The 23,074-nt window shown below is 45.6% G+C and overlaps 2 long non-coding RNA genes across 2 annotated transcripts in view; both read left to right on the top strand.

The window, feature by feature from the left end:
* The window catches only part of LOC136021063 (uncharacterized), an 83,703-nt gene that overhangs the window by 35,387 nt on the left and 25,242 nt on the right, over positions 1 to 23,074 (top strand). Inside the window, exons 6-8 of the long non-coding RNA XR_010615656.1 lie at positions 3,151 to 3,247; positions 4,007 to 4,115; positions 4,239 to 4,393. This is a non-coding gene — a long non-coding RNA (uncharacterized LOC136021063). The remainder of the gene's footprint in view (positions 1 to 3,150; positions 3,248 to 4,006; positions 4,116 to 4,238; positions 4,394 to 23,074) is intronic.
* Positions 14,709 to 23,042, top strand: LOC136021062 (uncharacterized). The gene is made up of 2 exons (XR_010615655.1): positions 14,709 to 15,277; positions 22,545 to 23,042. It is a non-coding gene; the product is annotated as an uncharacterized LOC136021062 (long non-coding RNA).

Genomic DNA, 23,074 nt, shown 5'->3' on the forward strand with positions numbered 1-23,074 from the left:
TCTAGGGGGAGGTGAGTGGGATGGGGCATTTCTGAGTGTTCGGTGATGCAGGAGAGGTCCTGGGTGTTGCCTGATCAAGGGGAAGTTGCTCACCCTCTCTAGAGTGCTGTAAAGTCAGTGTCAAGTCACTGTGGCATCTGGGTTATGTCACCTTCTGATGGGGCTACCTCTTTATACATCAGATTTGCTCAGACAAAACCCAAGTCAGCTCTTTACCTAAAAAGCTTTTTGAATTACTCTAGTTCTAAATGGCTTTTGCCTGCCTGAGGGACTGTCCCAGGCCATTTTAACACCAGAGCAATGAATTTGGGGTTCAGATTCTTGTTCAGATAGGTGAGATGGGGTGTTCTCAGAGGAAGCCCCACAATGTTACCATTTCTTTCCCCACATCCTTTTGAAAGGGCAAAGAGGAGTCTTACAAAAGCTGCTTATATGGCAGGAATATAAGAAATGCTTGTTCCTGAAATGCTGAATAAAACCTTTCTCCACAGCTTTGATTTAGCTGTGGGAAGTTGATTTCTTATTTGTGTGTATCATTATGTTTCTGTGATGGGAGGTTGTGTCTGTGCCGGAAAGTTGATTTAGTATTTGGGGTACCTGAAAGGTTTGTCTGTACAAACAGCACTACTTGTCCCTTCAGTCATCTGAGAACATCCCTAGGTGGTTTCACAAAGGGGCTAGGTAGCAGGACTACAGGGTAGGTTTGTGGGATACCAGCTGGTGTAACTGGTAGGAAACGAGCCCATTCAAAAGGGAGAAGAAAAGAAGGAACATCTTAAGACAGTGCTGTTGAAACTAATGATAGTGGAAAGAAAGTATTCACTCCTTTTAAAGCACCCAAAGTGACAAGGAACAAATTGGGTTGTGTAATGTTCTCTTGTGGCCAAGAGAAGACTTAGCAAAGACAGAAGGTGTGATTATTGGTTTTTAACTGAGTTTAAGTATTTACACTGTAGATGGTGACATGATTTAGTCTTCATAGAATCATAGAATCATAGAATAGTTAGGGTTGGAAAGGACCTTAAGATCATCCAGTTCCAACCCCCCTGCCATGGGCAGGGACACCTCACACTAGACCATCTCACCCAAGGCTTCATCCAACCTGGCCTTGAACACTGCAAGGGGAGCATTCACAACCTCCCTGGGCAACCCATTCCAGTGCCTCACCACCCTAACAGGAAAGAACTTCCTCCTTATATCCGATCTAAATATATATATTATTATTATATTCCAGTTTAGTGATTCACTTCAGGATAATCTGCATCACACCTTGGAGATTTCTATTTCTTATTATGACTGTAAAGGTTTCCTAATGATAGTGGCTGAGATGAGGAGATCTACACTGTATCCATCCACCTTGGTCAGAATTAGACCCAAGGTCTCAGGGAAAGAGAGTGTCAGGATCCGAGTGAGGGAGACCTCACTGCAGTCATAGGGCAAAGCTTGTTCAGTGGTTATGGAGGCACAGGGAAGAAGTAAGTTTGGGGAAGGCAGGTAAATGGCAGCTGGAGAAGCAAAGGCATGTTTGGGGATGTAGAAGTTCAAGAGTGAAGGTCAAGTGAACAGGAAGTGCACACAGGAGAGTAGAGCTAGGAAAGGGTTTTCGTATCTATTCTACTTTAGAACAAGCGCATGGCTATTCTAAACCAGAATAAGAATTTCAAGTCACCTCAGAATAAACTAGTGCTGATGGCATACAGCTGTGAGATGGGAAACCAAAGCTGAAGTCTACCTTATTCAGGTCATGGACTGGAACCAGAGTCTTCCATGCTGGGTCTGAGTGTACTAACTCAGATACAATGGATGGCATCTGTAGCTTGTCTTTCTGGAAGCATTTGGTTTTGTATAGATGATTAAATACTTGCATGTGTGGAACACCAGGTACCCCACATTACACATGGCAACACCAAAAACAGGACATGGAGTGCGGTGGGAGAAGAAATCCCTTGCAGGTCCTGAGAACATACTCTTTTGGAAACTCTTGTATTATTCTTATGAGAAATTTCAGCTCAACTTAATTGACCTTTCCCAATGAAATTGCACTGAAAAATTCCCTGAACAGCTCTCATCAGGAGGCTTTGGAGTCAGGAGCACCAGAAGAATCCTTCAGGTAATAGGTTAAAGACAAGTAAAAGGAAATAAGTTGTGACATGAGTGGCTAAACAGATTGCAGAAGTCATTGACAAGGAATACAATGGCCAAAGGCACAAATATGTTCAGAGAACACTCACATGTGTAAATGGAAGGTGACTCCATCAATGGCTAAAATGACAGCTGGGTGTAACAGGGAAAGACCAGTCATAGGAGAACCTGGGGTTTATATTCTCCTTGAAGCAGCCTGCCCATGCCTCCCGGTAGAGGGCAGGTACCGAGCTAGATTGCCTTTTGCCGAGTATGGTGTTTTTATTCTTGTTCTGAGTCCTTCTGCTTCTTGCCCTTGTGACAGTACTGGAAGATGACACTGGGTTTTGGTCAGCCTAGTGTGTATGCCTGCTTCTGTGCCCTGATTGCAGACATCGATCCGCAGGGTATGTCTGATGCAACCATGTGTTACGGTCAAACACCATTTCTACATGCACATAAGGTAAAGAGGGTATTACTCTGTGCCTTTGTGTCACAGAGCATGCAGCAGCCCAAACCAGGCAGACTTGCTTTTGTTAGTGCTTCCCAGATTCCCAAACTCTGGCATAAACTCCAGAAGGGTGTTTTCCAAATAGCCTACAAAGCTGGGAGTTAAAGACAAGTGTGAAACCTCTTCCAGCTCCCTCTGTCATCTGGGCGTGCTTGTGCCACGTGTCAGTACGGACTGTTGGGACATCTGGAATGGGTTCATGTGAGTCCGCGGGGTCTGGATCATCTCGCGTCGGAAATCCCTCGGTACTCTGCTCGTTTCACTGACGGGCAGCTCATGCCTCCGCATGCCAAACTAGAGACAGACCCTTTGCAAAGCATGGTGGAGGAGGATGTTCTGATCCTGATCCAAAACTGTTCTCACAATAACCTCATCTGACTGCTTTAGCCCTCCAGATGGGACAGGCTCTTACATCCAGCACAGGGGTATGATGTACAAACGCCTAGAAACCGCTTTATTGTTCGTTCAAGGCAAAACCTGCTCCCATCCTCCTCAGTTTTACATGTGTTTAATTCCAGTGATCCGGTTTCTGCGTGGCATTAACCATCACCACATTTGAGTCTTCCCGGATGAGGAGCTGTTTAATACCTTCCAGCTGAAAGACACCCAACTTAGGTGAGTACACACCTGCAGTCTCAGCCTGAGCAAGGCATTTAAAGATATTCTTGGCTTAAACTGGGTCTAAGAGTGGGTGAAACTTGGCACTGAGGTGGCACATGAAGTGAATGACCTGCGAGAAAGTGTTTTAAGAACAGGGAGGGTATCAACTTGGAGCTACGTTTTTATGTGGTTATAGGGCAGCTCTCTGACCTCCTCACCTAATTTGCAAGGCATCTTGTCAGGACAAAGAGTCCATGCTGAGCTTGTGCTGTTGAGACTAGGTGATTACCAGGACCTGCACTAGTGAACTTGAAGGTAGTTCTGGTCTCTCTGTCGTATAGAGGAGTCACTGTGGTACTGACTGCACTGCGGAGATATGCTTTTGTATTAAACAAAAGACACACTAAAAACCTTCTTCTACAGAGCCCTGGAATTAATGGTCTTCCTAGCTGGTATCTTTCGGGCCATTTGTGCTACAGGGCTGAGTGTTGAAGATAAAGATTGAATCTGCAGCTCTGAACACCACGAATTGCTTAATTCATCTTAATAGAGGTATTCGCTCTGAACCTGAAAAGCTTTTAGTTGAGATTTAGCCTGTGGTTTGCTATTACAAATTGCTTGGTGGTAACATCGGTTTAAGACATTGTTGTCTCCTGGCCTCTTGTACTTGCTGCTCTGCTGGCACAACTACTCCTGTGGTTGGGAACCAGATGGGAGGAGCCATCCAACTTGAGGGGGGGAAAGGTTTAGTTTGTGTTCGTGTGTTTAAAGCAGGAAAAGTTCCTGTGTCTGGTTCAGCACCTGGTCACACCGAGTTTTCCTGGCACAAATGAGTGGGGAGAGCACTTTGGCATGGAGGGAAATGAGCGACAAAGGGGGAAAGGTGAGCACAATTCAGGTAATGCCACGGTGCACTCTTTTATCTCACCATGATTGAGAACTGATCTCAATATCTGAAAAATGCTCAAATACCTGTAAAATTGTTGGTCTTAATCTTTGCTTTTAGATGTCTTGGCAGACACTTCCAATCTATGTCCTTATCTCCCAGTCTCCAGCCATCTTCAAAGGTTTTCTGGCCTCCCATGTTTTGCAAGTGGGCCCTGGAATCCATTGGTATTGAGAATGTGTGGATGAATAAAATCATTGGAGTTGAATGACAATGTAAGTATCAGTTGTCACTGCAAGGAATGTTTCCTTCATTTCCATAACGGGTTCATTGAGAAAGAACCCATTTTAATATAAAGGAAAGCAGGAAGCAGGGTTTCCACAGTGATATTCTCCTATTGAGCAGATCTCATCATTTAAATCCATTATGGAATGTAAAAGTCATTTGCTATATACCTCATCAAACCACCTGAACCCAGACTTACCATGGAGAGTATGGAGAGATCTTGGGAAAACAGGCAAAATCTATCAAAAGAACAGACTTCCAAGGCCCTAGAAAGTGGTAAATTAATCCCATTGAAAGTTTGCCACCCCAGCAATGGAGTTGTCTGATAAAGAAATTCCCTGCAAACCCAGAACAGTGGGATACCCAAACGATTAGGTTAAATAAATGCTTGCTTTGTTTAAGGAATTATGGTGCTTCTGATGAAGTTTCCATTTGCAAATTTGAGTTGTACTTGACAGGATAAACTTTGTATCTCCAAAGCCTTTCTCCATCCATGGAACAAAACTCATATCCTTTCTAAGCACAGTCTACCGTAGCTGAAAGTGAAACTTAGCAAAGTCTCCTTGGCTATAAATAGCCATATATCCAGATATTCTACTGCACTGACACAGGTTGAAATCTCAGATCTGGCCATTGGTTAACATGGCTCATTAATGGAACTGCTAGGCCCCAAAGTGTGGAGTTTGCTCCTGGCTTTACTGGGCAACTCACGCTCATAGCCTGTGTGTAACAGGTTGGGAACCCCTTTTCCCTCTCCATCCTTTTGCTGCATTCCCCAATCTTGTGAAAATGAGAGAGAAGGAGAAGGGAATTTCCGCTTGGATTTCTTTGCAGCGACATGCAGACAGAAGCAGCTCAAGGGAATCCTGCACAGCAGAGGTTAATGTGACCCACATATAATTGTGTGAAAAGATGCCACTCTGCGCCTTTGTCAAAGAGGCTTCTTGTTACAACCCAAGCCATCTCGTCCCCAGCCCCTTCAGCAAAGCACAGTTTTGTTGCATTAAATCACCACTGCCCTCTTGCCAGCTGCTTAGAGTTTGCACATTATACAGAGGAGATAGGGAATAGATATTTATATATTTTTAAAACGTGACAGATTGTCTCCTAACATATGTAGTAGTGCCTTGAAATGAGCTACGTGCACGCGAGGGCCGAGCCAGCAGGCCCTGAGTGTGTGTGTGGTTTGTGTTTTATTCCTTCTGCTGGAAATCCGAGAGGCCGAGACACTCGAGCTTTTCATGTTGCTTCTCTCTGAAATATTCATGACGAGTTGGCGACCTTGATGCTTTGATACCTGCCATTTATTTATGTGCCACTGACGATAACTGCTGCTAAGTACATATGTCAGTGACATGGTTGAGTGAGTTGGATGATAAGGGGAAGGAGGGCATCTGAGGGATGTGTGTGCCGGAATAAGATTACTTTATAAACTCTGAGGGCATTTTAGGAGAGTGCCATGCCATCTTATTCATCCCACTGTGGTTTTCTGACTAAAGCCTGCTTTCGTTGCTTCTTCTCCAGCTTGTTCTTCCAGCTTGGAAATCTGCTGTTTCACTGCTGCTTTTCTTAAAGATGATTGTTGGCTCATTACCAAGTGAATTGCTAATGAATTAGTTATGCTTACATTAAAGGAAAAGAGATGCGAGTCTGAGGAGACCCAAGGAATTCTTCTCAAGTGAGAAACAGCTCCTCTTTGAAATGGATTCCAGGGAGTTGGTTAGATGATATGGGGCATTTTGGTACTCTGGAAAGGCAAGGAAAGATGAGGATAGAGCAAAGGAAAATGAAAACAAGAGTATTTAAGCAGGAAAGCACTAGTATCACCTTGTAAATGTGACATTTAAGCAGGCAAATCTCATTGCTTTTGAGTAATACCATTATCTGGAAGAATGTGATAACCTGCAAGGCACCAGGCGTAAGGTATTGAAGGTGGGAGTAAATATGTTGACAGAAGGGGTTACAGAAGTGATGAAGTAATAGAATGTATGGGGAAGGAATTCCTGAGTGAAATTAAATGAAGTCCAACATGAACCAGTTTTTGCTGTGGCTGTCAAAGTGTAAAGACATAGAGAATGAAAGAGAAACCGCTGGATCAAATGTGGTTCCTTTTGGCTGCGAGTTATTCCATGGGCTTTCGGAGACATAACTGGTGTCAGGACCTGGGTTCAACCTACTTTAGCTAAAGTGTTGTAGCTGAAGGATGTGACCAGGAGCCCCGTTGTCCTAACTTGCTGTAGGTGCCTGTGCTTTCTGCAGTGGTGATCTAGGAAGTGAAGGATGGTGCTTTCCTGACTCAGATACCCTTCTAACCCAAACTATTCTATGGGTGTACGAGTTCAAGCTGGACTTTGGATGTGAATTGGAAAGATCAGATGGAGGAGACAGCTGGTCCCCTAGCGCTGAATGCTGAAGAAGGGACTCTAATAGGTAGATGTATTGACGGAGCCTTTCTTCACTTAAACTGTGAAGTGAGGGAAGCCAGAGCAAGGGAGACGATGGAGCAGAACCTCTCCCACGGGTTCTCTTTTCACTGTATTTCATACTGAAAATTGCAGCACTGTCTCTTTTGGGGGTTGTCATTGTTCCCTTTGGAGGTCACACTGAGCAATGTACATTCTCCTGAAGAGAAGTTTCCTTCTCTGTAAGCAAATGTGGGGAAAAGGAAGAGGACACAAGGGTGGAATTAAAACTAAACAGGCCTAAGAGTCTTCTGCATATGCTTCTTGAACCGCAGCCGTTCTAGAGAGGCAGGAGATAAGGTGGCTTAGGGGATGCAGCTGAGTCCAGAGAGGCATTTATTTAAGATTGATATCAAACCTTGGGATTGTGAGTGGGAGGTTTTTTTGAGGAAGGAACAGGATGTTGCCAGGGGGGAGGGAGGTTGATTTATTAGGAGAGGTCAGTAGCAGGAAGTCACTGGAGATATGCAGTGGTCTAAAACACAGGCCAAGGAACCCGCACGAGGACACTGCTCTGAGATTCTGGCCCTTCAAAATAAGGCCAACAGAGTGGCTGGGTGGTCTAATTTAGGGTCATCCTTGGTGGTCCTGCATAGATGTGCTTTGGTCGGCTTTCTTGTCCATGTGTGTGTCTGTGCATAAGGACAGGCCCTGCTCTGGGGTCTGTTACGCAGGCTTATACCATTAAAAAGAAGATCACTGCACTTGGAAGAGAGATTTCAGACTTTTTGTAGGGCAAGAAGTCATTTGGTGCTTACACAGATAATTGGGCACATGGAGGCATGAAGCAGTCGTATTTATCATTAGGCTCCCCTCCCTGTGATAGGAAAATTCCCTGGGACACAAGAAATGAAAAGACTGGCAAGAGAAGAGGAGTCACAGCCGGGAATGACCTTTCAGGCCATAAACAGGATTGGAAAGTTCAGCTGGATGGAGAGCTTTAACTAGCTGGCAATCTGCAATCTGCAGCTCCACGTCAACGTAATGGCCCATTTATCTTGAGCAGGACTACTGCAGGCATCAGTGCTTTTTGATACTGATGACTATAAATAAATTCTTGATTATTAGGCACAGCCACCTTCTGTCTAACCCACTTCTGAGTGTCAGTTGTGTGTATTTTGCTGTCCTGTCTTCTGAGCTGGTCAAAACCAGGGCAGGAACAGTTGTCCTTCCCGAGAAGGAAGATGCTGTCACAGACAGCCCTCAAGTCAAGCAGGCAGGAGTGTGGAAGAAGGGACTTAGGCTCTCTGGGAAATGCAGCCTTGGAGTGAATGGGAGGATGCCTTTTGACTTCAGATGGCCTGAAATGACTTGCCAAAGGTCACACAGATAATTTTTGCTTGGGTGCAGGACTAAGTTCATCTCTTCTTCGAAGGGATGAGTATCTCAACAGTGCTCCAATATCCCTGTTCAGCTTCCCATTATTGCAGACTTGGCTGTGTTGTGGTTTTATTCCGTGCACTTAAACTCTGCTGCTGTGCTTTTGTTTCTTTCTGCAGCTATTCTGGCTGTCCCTGCTGATAATTGCCCAGATTAGATCTACACAAGAGGGTAACATCTGAGCTTTTAATGCTGTCCTTTTATCTAATGTCCTCCAGCTCGTGGTCCTGTTGTCCCTGCACAGCTTGGTATGTGGTGATGTTCACCCTCCTGCTTACACTCAGTGTAATGATTTATCATGTGTTATCAGTAGGACTCTGTACAGTGTCCAGGGACAATGTTTTCTTCCATCTGGTTCCAAGCTGGTGGAACACCCTTCCATATGGTTTTCACATGTGGTTCTTCTAGTACCTCCTCTCTATTTTTTCCCTCTGCATTCATCATTATGCAGTTCGTCTTACAAGTACACTTTGTTTCACTTTATAAATTAGTCAAATGCATGAATTAAAACTTCAGCAAATGTGGATATTTCTTAAATGACAGAGATTCACAGCTGGGTGAATCTATCTTCTGGAAGAAATATCCAGTCCCACTGCTGCAGTGTTTCACACCACTCTTCATACAGATATTAGCCTGATGGCTTGTTCTGGAAGAATCTTATCTTCTAACATGTGCACAAGTCTTCTGGTTCTGGTCTGTATTATGAAGATGCTGGTTGCAGTTATAGGTTCATGACGTGGGCAGAACAGAGCAGGGCATAAACTCCAGAAGTGTGTTTTCCAAACAGACTACAAAGACCATGAAAACATGGGTTTATGTAAATCATCTCAAGACACGGACAGTGATTCACAATGGCTTGATACTGGGCACTCGAGAGACAAACAACTTCATCATTTGGTGAGGCACTGGAATGGGTTGCCCAAAGAAGTGGTAAATGATCCGTCCCTGGCAGTGTTCAAGGCCAGGTTGGACGGAGCCTTGGGTGACATTGTCTACTGTCCCTGCCCTCGGCAGTGGGGTTGGAACTGGGTGATCTTAAGGTCCTTTCCAATTCAAACCATTCTATGATTCTATGATCTCGGCAGTCTTCTGAGTGATCCAGCCTGCAAAAAGGCTCCTCTGCCAGGATCACTTGCTGCTGCATGTGCTGGTCTTTGCAGATAACTTTTCCTCTGTGGTCTTTGTTGATTTTATGTTGTTAGGCCTGGTAACACACTTTTATCTTATCTGGCTTTTTCTCTTCTTTGCTCTCCATGGTGTTTGCTATTCCAGAATAAACATGCCGACCGCCTGCCCCTGGAGGCCAGTGCCCTGTGTTCCTCCCCCCAGAGCAAGCAAATATTTGCACCACAGCAGGCTCTGAGCCCCGAGACGTGAGCAGCGACACGGGGAGGTGCAACAGAGGGCAGGGGTGGAAGGCTGGAGGGTGTGAAACTTGCACACGGCGGCCGGGGCAGTTGGCTTGGAGCATTTAGCAAGCAATCGCCTTCAGAGCAACAGGGAAAAGCAGACTTGGCTTTGGGGGTGTAGGTGGAAATGGGCACAGCTCTGAGTAGTGAGGTCTGTGTGCGACACTGACTTCAGTCAATGAATGTATGTGCGTAGCAGGTCCTCAGGAACCTGTTAAGAGCCATTTTCTGTCTTTATCCATCTTGCTTTCAGGCTCCTGTGTTTCAAAATAGCACATACACCATGTGTGTACACATTTGTGTTTCTATGTGCGTAGTGTGCAGGGGTGGATATACTATAGGTGTGAATTGGCATAACACTTTGTCTTGAGTTTTCTGCCCTTGCAGATGCACCTTCTATCTGTTGAGGATTCTAACCTTACCCCTTTACAGAACCATAGAACCAGAGACTGGTTTGGTTTGGAAGGGACCTTAAAGCTCATCCAGTTCCGACCCATTGCCATGGGCAGGGACACCTTCCTCTGGAGCAGGTTGCTCCAAGCCCCATCCAACCTGGCCTGGCTGGGATGATGGAGGATCCCTTGTTGGGATGATGATCTCTGAAGGGATGGAGCCAGAAGAATACTCAAGGTGGGTAGTGTCTTTAGGCCTTTCTGTCCTATTTAGTTTCCCAGTGGTTAAGAATCAGGCTTTCCTTAGTGTTGCAGGAGGACACTCTTCATTTGAATCCTTTTCCCCACTACCTGTCATGAGTTCAGAAGCTGTTTTGTCTTCAGAAAACCCCGCATCTGAAGTGACTGGTGTCTTAGAGCTGGTTCTTATTGCAGAGTTATGTAGAATATCACCCCTACTTTATGCCCCATTTATAAAGAGAAGATCTTCAGCAGCTTGTGGTGATGGTGCATGTCCAAAGAGAAGTAAGTCGTTGGCTAGAGCTAGAGCTAGTCACACCATGGGCACATTAAGCAGTAATTTTGTAAACTGTCGAGGCCAACATAAGCCAGCATCCTCACTAGAAACAGGTATTTTCCCTTTTCCTCCTTTCTTTAACTGTTTCTTTTCCATGCTTTCTCCTCCCTTGATAGCATATTCTTAACAGCCTCATGATGCAAGCCACCAACAATCTCAGAAAGGAATTATGGTTGGGTTTACCATAGATCTATTCCCTAATTCGCTTCATCATGGAAACGATTTGTGCAACAGTGGGATTCCTTGTGGAGGTATCACTCCTCACCCACGGGGATGCGCAGGAGGAGAAACAGAAGGGGTAGGTGCTACCATTAAGGGCACCTCTTGGTGTCTCCCTTGTTGACTTCTCGCATGTCCTCCCACCTCTCTCTCCTCACTTAGCTGCTTTGATTCGGAGCCACCACTGGGTCAGCCAAGTGGGTTTCTTTCTGTTGGCTTTGGGGGTTTCTTGTTTGCTCACCGCTGCCTTCTTCCAGTTTGAAGTTTGCCGCCTTCTGGCCTCTGGGCCAGTGACCCTCCTGCGAGCTGTCGGGCCGCGCCGTGCACACTGTGTTATCATCAGCGGGGCTCTTTCATTTCCAGCTGGGCCTTTTGGTCTGGATTGGATCCATCGTGCCAGCAGCTCTGATTGATGGCCTTATTGACAATCAGGTTGACCCTTGTTCGGCAGGCTGACATGCTCCGTATTTCACGGCCCAGCGTTTGATGTCTATCAAAGAGGTGGTCAGGTCATCAGAACAGCCAATTAAAACGATAAAGAGGGAGGAGTGGAAGATGAGGCTTTAACTCTTTCCAGCCCATCATACACATCTTTACTAAGTGAAGGGTTTTTTTGCTGCCAAAACAAGGGCTGAGAGGCAGGTAAAAACCAAGACTTCATCTCTCTAAAGAGTGGGAACTCTTTAAAAATTGAGTAAGCAGAGCTCAGGAAACAATTCACTGTCTATATAGCTGTCAGTTACTTAGAGTCTGGATCAATTGCCTTCCTTTCAATGTTTTCTTCTGTTCTTTTTCTGAACAACATATTCTAAAGGAGACTGTGAAATTCAGCATAGCTTAATGAATATATAATGATCCATCTCGAACTCAAACATTGCTGAGAAGACAAGAATTTTGTAGCATCCTTGTTGTTGCCTGAAAAGGAGAAAGATGCTCCCATTACAGTTGCTGGTAGCTGACAGCTGGCAGAAGGTAATAAATTCAGGAGTTATTTAGCATCGGCTTCTGAATACTGGTATCAGAAGAACATGCTCTTCACATGAGGAACCTAATGAGGGAGAAGGAATTAAGAGGACCACTGGGATCAGGGATAATAAAAGGTCCATCATTTGTCAGTACCTGGTGTTCGTACCAGCGCAGGGTCACTCACAGTTGCTTCAATGTTAATTTGGGGGCTGTGTTTTAAGATAATGCAGCCTTTCCTAAGATGCCAGGAAAAAACTCACTAGATCCCCGACTTTTTTCCTGCTGAGATTTATTCCGCACTTGCACTGAAGTTTCCAGGTATCAGTTTTAGTGGAAATGCTATCAGAATGAAGCTTGGATCAGGGTTAAGGTAAGGTGACTTTCTGAACTGTTCACCAGATTGAGACACAGAATTTCTGGGTGGAAACAGATAACGTCTTGTACTCCAGTTTCCAGCCCATAAAAGGGGGTAGAACTAGCTCCTTTTCCCAAATACCTTAAGATCTAGGAAACACAGTAATGCTAAGAACTCTCTTGGTGTCTGAATAAAAGAAAATCCCCCTATCCCCTGCAGAAGATGCCATGCTGTACTTGCAGTGCAGCAAAAAATCTCAAACACCTTCCTTCACCTGCTTATACTTGTTCACTTTTTGCTTGAGTAATCTAACTAATGCAAAGGCATCGAATCCATTTTCTGACTGTTGGGTAAATGATGGTTAAGTGTCAGGAGATTTATTTAATTGTCTGGCTATTAAAGAAAAAAGTAAAGGTAGGTCTGCTGGGTGAAAGCTTTTATGCTTTTAAATGAGGTATTGCTGTGATTAGAGTTTAAACAGCAATGATTTCCTCAAAAATGCCTTGGCAGTCATCACTGGCTTGTTTGATTGTCCACATAACTGCACCACCCTCGCTGCCAAGAAACTCATCTGAACCACCAATGATAATAATAGCCATTTTTTCCATTAAGTGTGCAGCAGATGTAATATTCAGGGACAGGAACATCTTCATTAGGCAGTACGGAAAGTGAACACATTGTTCACAAACCAGCCTCAAGAATAATGGACTAGAGAGACTTGAGAGGTGAGGGATGGAGGTTGTGGGGGTGGGAAAGGGGTTTAAAGCTTCATGAACCACATACAGAGAGAATTTTAGTGGGATATGGGCAATTGACTCCCTTAAGTGTCTTTGAAGAGGCTGGTCTAGAGGTGGAGAAACTCCACAGGACTCACTATAGTACTGCTTAGTCTCATCACTGTGTCTCAGTGACCATTTTACTCTTTTTCTACTTCTTTAATTAAAAAAGCCAGGGATACAAAGCTAATTCACCTGGCATGATGAGAGCAGCCCAATGATGACAGGTTTCTGAGGGGAGTTGCTGCAGGTGGGAAAAGAGCTACCCTTCACCGTACCTGCATGCCTCCGGGACTGCCGAAAATCCCAGACACTTCCAAAATGCAAACAAACCAAACCCTTTCTTTATGATTTTTTTCCCATGGGAAATCTATTTCCCGAGTGAATGCCTCTTTCCTGCTAGCTCTTGTCCCAGAAATCCATCCTGTGCTGGGAGTGCAGCTCCGGGTGAGCCTTTGCCAGGGCGTTTGTTGCTTGGGGGCCTCTAGGAGAACACCAGTACCCAAGGGCAAAGAGAGGTATTCTTCTGTGTCCTTCTTCATGCCTTTCTTAATTTCACCTTCACTCGTACATTTAGGCACCGGGAGCTACTGGTTCCAGGTGTCATGCATCTGTAGGATTAAGGCTGACACTTGCCCTGAGACTCAAGCAGGAGTATTAGTTTCCCGTTTCTCATTGCCAGCCCCTGCCTGGGAAATCACAAGCAGAGCAAGGAAGGAGACCCAGTTTGTGTCTCTGTCAGCACACTGCGCCAGCAAGAGAAGGGCTGTCTGTGAGCAAGGCGAAGCTGCTTTTTCCTCCTCCCTGCCCTCATCAGTCCGAAGTGCCATTTAGCAATGTTAGCTGCCTGCTCCTCTCAGTTGGACACCGATTACTCCCTGTTGGAGAGCTGTCAGTAAGGGGAAAGCCATACATCGTGGTGGGAAGTAATCTCACCCAGCAGGAGGGCACCTCTTTCCAGCCAAAACAATGTGACTTTGACAGCTTTGATGTATTTATTATCTTCCTGGTGCAGAAATGCTGCCACAGCAGGGTTGGGGGGAGGATGCTACTGGTGACTTGGAAGAGAAAGCAAGGAGTACGAGGTGCCAAGGAATTGTCTGCAGACAACTGATGGCAGGGCACAGGAATGCATACAGAGAAAGACGGGTATGAAGGAAAGGAAAAGACTGTTGTAAAAAGACAGTTCCTTTTACTCATGTGCTTCACTCATCTCCTGGACTCGAGGGCTAAGAAAAAGCAAAGAGCAAGTGAAAAAATAGCTTGCAACCCAGATGGGACATGGTACCCCTGCCATCTGAAGGGTGGGTTTAGAGAGCTACCACCTTGGTGAGCAACATGGATCTCAGGCTCTTGTGCTCCTTGCCCTTCTGGGCTTGGCTCCCCTTCGGGTTTACTCTGTGAGCTGGGAGGGTTTCACCCAAGTGCTGTCTGTCAGGTGGGTTTTGCCAGCCCCAGTCTGGGTCCATAACGTGTGAAGGGACATTTTGACTGTAAGAGAAAGTAGTCAGGATCTTTCAGGGTCAGAGTTATCTGCCGGTCCATAGGCTTCAGCCAACTGAAACTCAGCGTAGTTCCTTGGTTTGAACTCCTGGGTAGCAATGAGGGTTGATCAGGAGCCTGTAATAGCCAGCTAATCTGGCTTTTGAGTGACAGGCACCCCGTTTCTTCTACACTGCTGTTTCAAGAGTAAAATCCTCTTAAAGAAATCAAGTAACCCCTCTAAGGTCCCCTGGCCATGTGCAGGTGTCTTCTCTTAGCAGCAATTAAGTAAAACTTGCCAGAACCTGCATGCACCAATAGAGCCAATAAGACCTTATTTGCCCTGACCAGCCCCACCTGGGTCCTCCAGCCTCTGCTCATTGGTCCAGGAGCTGATTTTAAGCTCAGTCCCTCAGCTTTGTTCTCTAAGTATTATGTTAGGTTTGGCTTTTCCCTTTGTGTCTTTGTGGAGGATCCAAGTTGAGTAGTTTTATGCTGGAACTCACACCCTATAGTTCTGGAACTGGGGTGTGTTATCTGGTGCCTACGTTGCTTTGAGAAGAGGAAAAGAAGCCAACCAACTGATAAGTGAAAAGTGAACTCTTTATTGTTCTCGGTCTACGTGTAACATCACAAGTGGGAAGGATACAAGTGACTTTGGAGCCTCCTTAAAGGATGAGGAAAGCTTTTCCTGTGTCATGAGAAACCTACTGTGGGGTGAGGTTGACTTTACAGAAGTCTCCTGATGGACTGGCTGAAATAAACTGCCTGCCCAAAGCTGCCTTTGCCACAAGGATCCCTGAGAAACAGGAGTGACCAGAAGAGATGGAAGCAAAGGCACGATCTGCTCCTAACTGTGAGTAAGCGAACTTTGCTTTGGTGTGCAGACTGAGTAACAAGCAATGTATATAGTGAGTAGCAGGATTGCAGAATGGTGCCTCATCAGAGAGGTGTTGGAGCTTCTCTGCTGGCTTGGGTGGTGGATGTGTTAAGAGCCAGAGTGTTAAGCTGGCTCTTTGAGAACCTTCTCTCCAGAAGAATGTTGAAGCTTGGTGACTTGTATTGAGAGATGTAGACCTGGTTCTGGTTGCATTGTGGTTGAAGAGAGGGTTCAGAGGGAGCTGTTTTGTCTATGCTGAGCTTTGGGTTTCGTTGCTTTGAACTTGGCTGTTTCCTTTGGTTTCTGGCCAAATGTGGAGTGGGGTTTTGGCTGAAAAGAGGCCAAATATGCTGATGCCTGTATGTAGTAGTTCTCAAATACTGCTTTAAAGTGATGAGGTTCTTTTGGTGGTTCACCACACATGTTCAGGTGGAGAGCTGATTATGGTCCTGCTTAGATTAAATAGCAATCATTGTGCTAATTGTGGTACAGCAAACAATCAGCTTCATGCTTTCTTTGTCTCTAATTCTTTCTCCTTAACTAAGCATATCAGTTTTAGTGCTGGGATCTTTATGACAATAAAACATTACTGTTATTGTTACAGCTTTTGATATGGGTTGTTTAGTGAATGTTGTTGTTCTGTGTGGTGTGGCATGAACATGTGGATTGTGACAATGCCACCGAGGGCCCTCCATGCAAGTGAACCTTGATGCGGAAGAGGCTGTCTGTGTTGCTAAGGGCTTTCTAGATGCTTTGCTGCAGTTGATTTCCTGTGCATCATGAACATTGTCCATACATACTGCGTAAGACCTCATGTAGCTGTTCCTTAACACCTTCTTCCTACATGCATTTTCATGCATGCTTATGTCCTTACTAATGCACTCTGTGTGGCAGAAGGATCTTGTGCTGCTTTCTCCCTTCTGCATGACCCAAGTTTCTGTACAGGCACTAAGGGGCTTCCCTAGTTATTGATTATTCCAGCTGTAGTGGCATGCTTTGGATAGCTGAAGTCTGGTAGGTCACAAATGCATCTGAGTACTGTGGTATAACTCTGTAACCCCCTGTAAGGTATCTCCTCTTCTATCTGTACAGGGGGCACGCTGTGCTGTCCATCTTGGGGCTTTGTGTCATCTGCAACTGTTTGGCAGCAGCGTTGGGTTCCTTCTGGGACTTCTGTAATTATGCAACCCTTATTTTAAGGGGGTAAAAACCGTGGTAAGGATCAAGTGTGATACTGGGTTAGCTTCCTAAAAATGCTTGGCTTTTAGTTTAATTTGATGCTGAATAATGGAAAGGAGTGGATAACACAGTCCTTTGCGTTAAGAGGGGGTATCTGCATAAACCTCCTGCTCAAAATAGCCTTCAGGAGGAGGAAAGCTCTGCCTGTGTCCTCAGGGTGGTGAGGTGCTGGCTTGCTGTGCTAGCCACCTCTGGAAGGCTGCTCCACAGCCAGATGGTTTTCACTGGAAACACTTTGTCACTGTTGTGATCCACACTGGGCTTTGTGACCCCTGGAAAAGCATCTGCGTTGGCAGAGCTCTTGGTGAGGGAAGCAGGATTGCTTCAGCCTGTGACTTCACCCGTTCCCATCACCTTGGTTATGGCAGAGAGGCACAAGTTCAGGTAGGAAATATGCTGTGGTTTACTCCTGTAGCTGTTACATCCATAAATTAAGGGCTTGTTTCCCTCTCCCAGCCCTTTGAAGCTGCCAGCTCAGTACCTTCATAACCCCTGAAGTCAGCCAAATGGAAGGAGTAGCTCCTTGCTAAGCGCAGGTTTTCCTGTGCATGTCCAACCTTGACCCAAGTGTTGGCTTTGTGCTGTTCTGATTTGCTCCTTCTCTGATGTGATCAAGTGTAAGCATGCCCTTCCTTACGCACCCCTGTGGACCTCTGTGCTCCAGGCAGCTGCACCGTGTGCTGCTGTTAATAGCTTGTCCAGTCCTGCAGCTCGTGTGAGCGTGCACACAGTGCTCCCAGGTCCATGCTGTTGGTTTCCTGTCGTATTTCATGGCTCTTGATGGCAGCCCAGCTGAGGAGTTATGGAATTCATATCCTCTCTGCCTAGGAGAAAATGGCAAGTGGAAGATTTAATATCCCAGAGGGTTAGTGTAGGAAGTTGTACCAGAGGGAAGAAGGTGGGGGTTAAAGCTTCAGGTCCTTTACAAATCTATGCAAGTCAAGGCTGCCAAAGGTTGGAAAGCTGTGAATTAAACCAGCTGAATTGCATGCATGGCACAGTGTTGTAGCACTTTTCCTGAATTCCCTTCCCCACCAGTAATTCTAGGATTTACGTTGGGAGGACATGGCCTTGGTTCAGCTGGTGATGGATTTCACTTAACAGGATGGAACACTTTGTGATCAGGAAAGACAATCCTATGCTAAAATCTGTCGTTGCTTTGGGGTCGTATATTGGGATCAGGTGTTGGTATCTAGACGGAACATTGAGTATTGGGATTTGGGGGGGCTGCATTTAACCCCTCTATTGCATGCCTTGGACGAAGGCCTGCACTCTGTGTTGGCTGATGACATACGGACATCTCCAGGTCCTTCAGAGATGACCTGGAGATCCTTCAAAGACATTTCTGTGCTCAAGCTACTCCTTACAGTGGAAGGGGCTAAGGGCATGGATTAAGATATGATGCAGTGAAGGGGCTAAAGGCATGTATTAAGATATGATGCAGACTTCTAGCCTGTGCTCAGAAGGCAACAAATGCAGAAGTCACACACGGTGTTTCATCAGTGGCAAAGTACATTATCAGGACTGCCTAGGCACCCTAGCATGGCTTGCATCCCAATGGAAATCACTAGTTTGTGTTTAAGCAAGGTGTGAGGCAGGAGTCACGCAGAGTGGAGGAAAATGAGAACTTGAGGGTATCTTAAATCTTTGAGTCTAGAGCAATACAGCAACTTCAGCAGCAGGTCATCTTGAGGTGTGCTGGTAAGAAGCCTCCTTAGGTCAAGCAGGAGAGGTGATGGAGTGGTACTGCCGTTTCTAGGCTAGGTTGGACAGAGCCTTAGGCACCATGGTCTAGTGGAAGGTGTCCCTGCCCATGGCAGGGGGTTGGAACTGAATGATCTTAAGGTCCTTTCCAACCCAAACCATTCTGTGGTTCTGTGAAGGTGTTGAAATGCCCCATGGAGGAAGGCAGGAGCTCTGTGCTGAGAGCTCCCAGGGAGCAGATGAACTTGTAGCAGTGAGGCCCCAGCCATGGTTGTCCATGTGTGGAGGCAAGTGGTGTGTGTTAGTGGCATGCTGTGGCTGGTCTCTAAGCAGTAAGTGTCTCTCTTTCTTCTCTACAGGCAGCCTTTAAAGAGGTAAAAGGTTGGTTGTGGTTTGATGTTTTGTGTTAGATGTTTTACTGTCCCTCTGAAAATCAAACTTCACCATTTACATGGCCAGAATCCCGGAGCTGCAGCCTGGCTTTGTGTGGCAGCAGTTGTGGTGAAGCCACAAAGGGGAAGCAAAGCGATCAAGCAAAGAGGAACTTTCATTTAGTCACATTTTACTGATGGTTTTCCTTGAAAAAAGGAAAATTTTTGTTTGTTACTGTAATGATCAATCATGAAACAGTAGCTTAAAACCAGATTAGTTTCTTCCTTTAACAATTAAAATCACCCAAAATATTTCAGCACCAGATGCCTTGGAAATCCATGAAAATAGAGAAAGAATTGAAGAGATGGGGGGAAAATAACCGAAACACTGCATGGATGGAAGATTCCGTGCAATGAATGAAAGTAGTTTAGTGAAAGTCAGCAGAACTCCAAACCCAAAGTAAAAGAAATGCTGCTGTTCAGATGAGTAAAAGAGTAAGAATTGTTGTCTGGCTCTTGGAACCTTTATTTTCTTCCTTTTCATCCTTTATGGATGTGTCTGATATGGAGCTACCAGATTCTTTTTAGTGAAGCTTTTTGTTTCTGCCACTTGGTCCTTTCTCATGTGCCCTTTCTGACCTGAGACATCAGCAACGAGAGCAGAAGCTATTCAGTCCCAGTGACAGAGCTCCCAGTTTTGGATGGTAAAATGTTCTGTTGGTTTCATATCTATAATCTCATGTTTGTCCCTGTGCTTCCATCCAGCACATTTGATGAAATGGAGCATGAAAGGCTGTTCTGTGAGATTCCTGCCCTATCCTGTAGGGCTTACAGGAAAGGATCCAAATCCCTGAAAGCTTATTCTGGTTGGTGAGCAAGCAAGGAGCAGGTAACCTGTTGGGAGACATTAGGGATTGTTGTAAACTGTTGTGGTAAACTCATCAGGTAGATGACTGAGAAAATCTAAGTAGTGCTATCTACAGATTACTCCAAAAGCATTGCAAGTTTGACTTGGGAACATGATGATGCCCTGATTGATGGTGTGGAGGACCTGGAGCTTGCTCTCTGGGCTTGATTTCCAAATCAGGCACTGGTCTGCACAGTGGTCTCAGCCAAGTCACTTCACTGCTTTGTGCTCTATTCCCCTGACTGCAAAACGGGGACGATAACCAGTTCAACTGATGACAAGTGTGAAAGGAAAAATAAGCATTCTCATTTGATGTTTGTCAGGATGCAGGATGCTGACCTAGATCTGCACAATCAAACTGCATGTAAGCTGTGGAATGTAGTCTCATAGGACAGCAGCTAGGCAGATTTACACTGGCTGGCAATTCACTGCCATGCACGAAGGTTACAAGCATCAATATAAGGCAAACAGACTGTCTGATACTCCCTGTGTGGAAGGGAAGACGTGTGACACCTCAGGCAGTAAATTCCCTGGAAGAATAAAAGGGAAGTTGTGAGGTCCAGGTATATTGGTGGTGGTATGTGGCTTCATTTACATTCATTGAAGGGTTGTAATGGACTGGTTTCCTCTCTTGGTACAATTTAAATGTCTTTCACTATGTTGGCAAAGGATCGTTGCATTAGAGCCTTGAAATACTGATGTACATGTAAAATCCAATACACTTGTCCTGTGTTGTTAAAATACTGTAAGGTCCTGTGTTCCTGTGGAACAGCTTGATCCCTGCCCTGGCTCAACTCAGAACAAGGTGTTTGTGTCTGGTTTGGGGTGTTACAGGCTTCTTACTCCTTTGACTTGATCTCTGGGCTTTTCCTCTTCTTCCTCCTCTGCCCCAGGTTAAGAGGACTCCTCATCCCCTGCACAGGGATAAGAGATCTTAGAAGGGCCTTTCATAAGGATCCCATCACCCTAAGATGTCTGGTAGCAGCAGTGCTGCTGCGTCTGCATTGTGCGGGCCAGTCTCTGAATGCTGACGTCCAACTTCTCCAGGAGGCGGGTGAAATCCAAGTGGCAGGGCAGGCACCTCTGAGGAGATAGCTCCTAACTGTTCCCACAGAGCTTGAAGAAAAAGATTTGACGGGTTTACAGAGGAAAATGGCTGAGAAGGGATTGATAAACACACAGAGAGATCTAACTAGTGTGTCCCATCACTCTGAATAGCTGATCATAGCGAAAGTGCTTCAGGGCAGTGTCGGGAAGGATTTGTTGATGTGAACTCGTGTCTCCCTGAGAGAATCAGGCTGTTTCGGGGAAGGGACCATCCAGGGAAGGTTGTCGTGATGAAGAATGCAACAGCAGTGGGGCGGGCATCTGTGTTGGGAGGAGCTGGGAGATGATCACCAGCGCTTTCTGAAGGGAGGGCTGTGAGGATGCCAGCTAGGACTTGATAGCTGAGCTTCCTTGCAGCACCAACAGCAATGCAAACCTCCTCTCGGAGCAGGCATGTGCAACAATGAGCCCTCAATGCTAGCTGCGATCCCAGGCACTGCGAATTCCATGCTGCAGTTGGGAATCTCCTGTACCTCCCCCTTAGGTCTACCTTAGCATGACCATCTGCACAACAGTCAGCAGTGTGAACAGGCTGAACTGTTGTAGACTACTTCATATAGTCCCACAGTGCTGCCAGTAGCTCTGGAAAGGACAGCAAACATGCTTTCTTCAGTAACTTCTTCAAAGGTCCATCTGCTGTTGTCATAAGTAGTCAGAAAGGCTCGGGCAACTCTTTCTGGAAGATCTCGGGGTGATGCCCATCGCTGTGTGTGAACAGTTTAAGAAGGACCATGTATCACAAACACCCAGTGTTTGAGAACTTGATGGGCTAAAGTGGGGGGTCAGTCTGAAGTCCAAGTGGGAGCGCTTCAATGGGAGTTTTATTGGGTGTATCCTGCCCAAGGGCACAAATGGGCAGCACTGCAGGACATGTTCCCTAAGATGCTGCTTGTTACAGTTCACATGAACCATTGGGTGCATCACCAAGGAAGCTTCTCACTAGAACTGGTCTTGGATGGAAACTGTGACCAAATCAACTTGAAAAATTTTCCCATATGTGGGAAACAGAGCTGTCGAGGGAGTGGCATCATCCTTTACTGTTGAGTTTCACCTTGCCCGAGATGCTTGCTTGGGCACTTCCCCCGTCCCTGGCAGTGTTCAAAGCCAGGCTGGATGGGGCTTGGGGCATCCCGGTCTAGTGGAAAGTGCCCCTGCCTGTGGCAGTGGGGTGGAACTGGATAAGGTCCTTTCCAACCCAAACCAGACTGGGATTCTATGATTTTAATGGGTTGAAGATGTATGTTCTCAGCTGGACACACTGTTTGAAGGGATGTTTTAAGATTATATTAGTAGATATCATATGCTTACTGTTTTTTATATACATTTATATGTTAGCTTTGGATTCAGCTGTTCTGCATGAGAGTGATCATCAGAGGTAATAATTTCTGGCTGTCAGTAAGGGAAAAGATCCCAAGTTGCCATGCTGGTCAAAGCATCTAGATAATTACTTGTACCATGCTTTGAATATGTAAGTGCAAGAGAAAATTAAGATACATTAAGACTCTGAAGCTTTCTGAAGTGTTAATATGTGCTTTAGGAGAGAGGTGTGTCAAGCTCTTTGTGAGTGTTCTAAAACCCAGCTCCACTGAGCTCGCACAGGATTGCCAGTGACACATGTGTGCATCAAAGGAACGCTCTCATTGCCTAACAGTTCCACGAAGGGGATGGCAGGTAGTGTGGTCACTGCATCCCTTAGCATTGGAAGGCTGAAGTGAGTTCATCCTTGGTAACGTAAAGATGTGTGCGTGTGTGTCTTACCCTTTAAGTAAGGCTAACAAATTGAGATGAGCTGCAGCAGCTCTGTGAAGGCTGGGGACACATACATAAGGGCCTGAGTTGATTTATCTTGATGTTTGGTTGAATTCTTTGCATTTTGGGTCCCTTCTGTAACCTTTTCACCTCGTTCTTTTTTAAGGTGGCTGCCTGGCTGTTACAATTTATCATGAACGCATCTCACTTCACTTTTGGCTCCTCTGACGGAAGGAACAGCCGGTCTCCGGGAGGTCAAAGACATTATTTTCCCCTCGTCTTTCTCAGTTTCCAGCACATATTTGTCACTTTGAAAAAGCATGAATTCTGGATTTGATGCACTTTAATTGATTTCACCCTCAACAAGTTCAACTGTCCATCAACCTTTCCTTTCTCTTGCCTCTCCCCGTTCCCTGTATTTATTTCTTTCCTCTGTCCCTTTACTTTGAGAGTGATGTTTTCACTCTTCCACATGTTGAAGCTGTTGCAAAGCTCACGACCCTATCAAGGCTTACTGTCACTAGCCATTTCTCTCATTTTCTTTATCCTCCAAGTTGAACTTTGGATGCTGAGTGAGAATGAAGCCGCCTTATAAGAGTGCTGGTCTTGTAGTATCTTAGCGATGTGCTCCTTGTCAAAGTAAAAGTGACTGCTGATAGCTGAACTTGGCTCATGGTCTGCTTGTTTCAAGGCAAC

This window comes from Lathamus discolor, chromosome 12, assembly GCF_037157495.1.
Source record: "Lathamus discolor isolate bLatDis1 chromosome 12, bLatDis1.hap1, whole genome shotgun sequence".
NCBI classification, from domain to species: domain Eukaryota; kingdom Metazoa; phylum Chordata; class Aves; order Psittaciformes; family Psittacidae; genus Lathamus; species Lathamus discolor.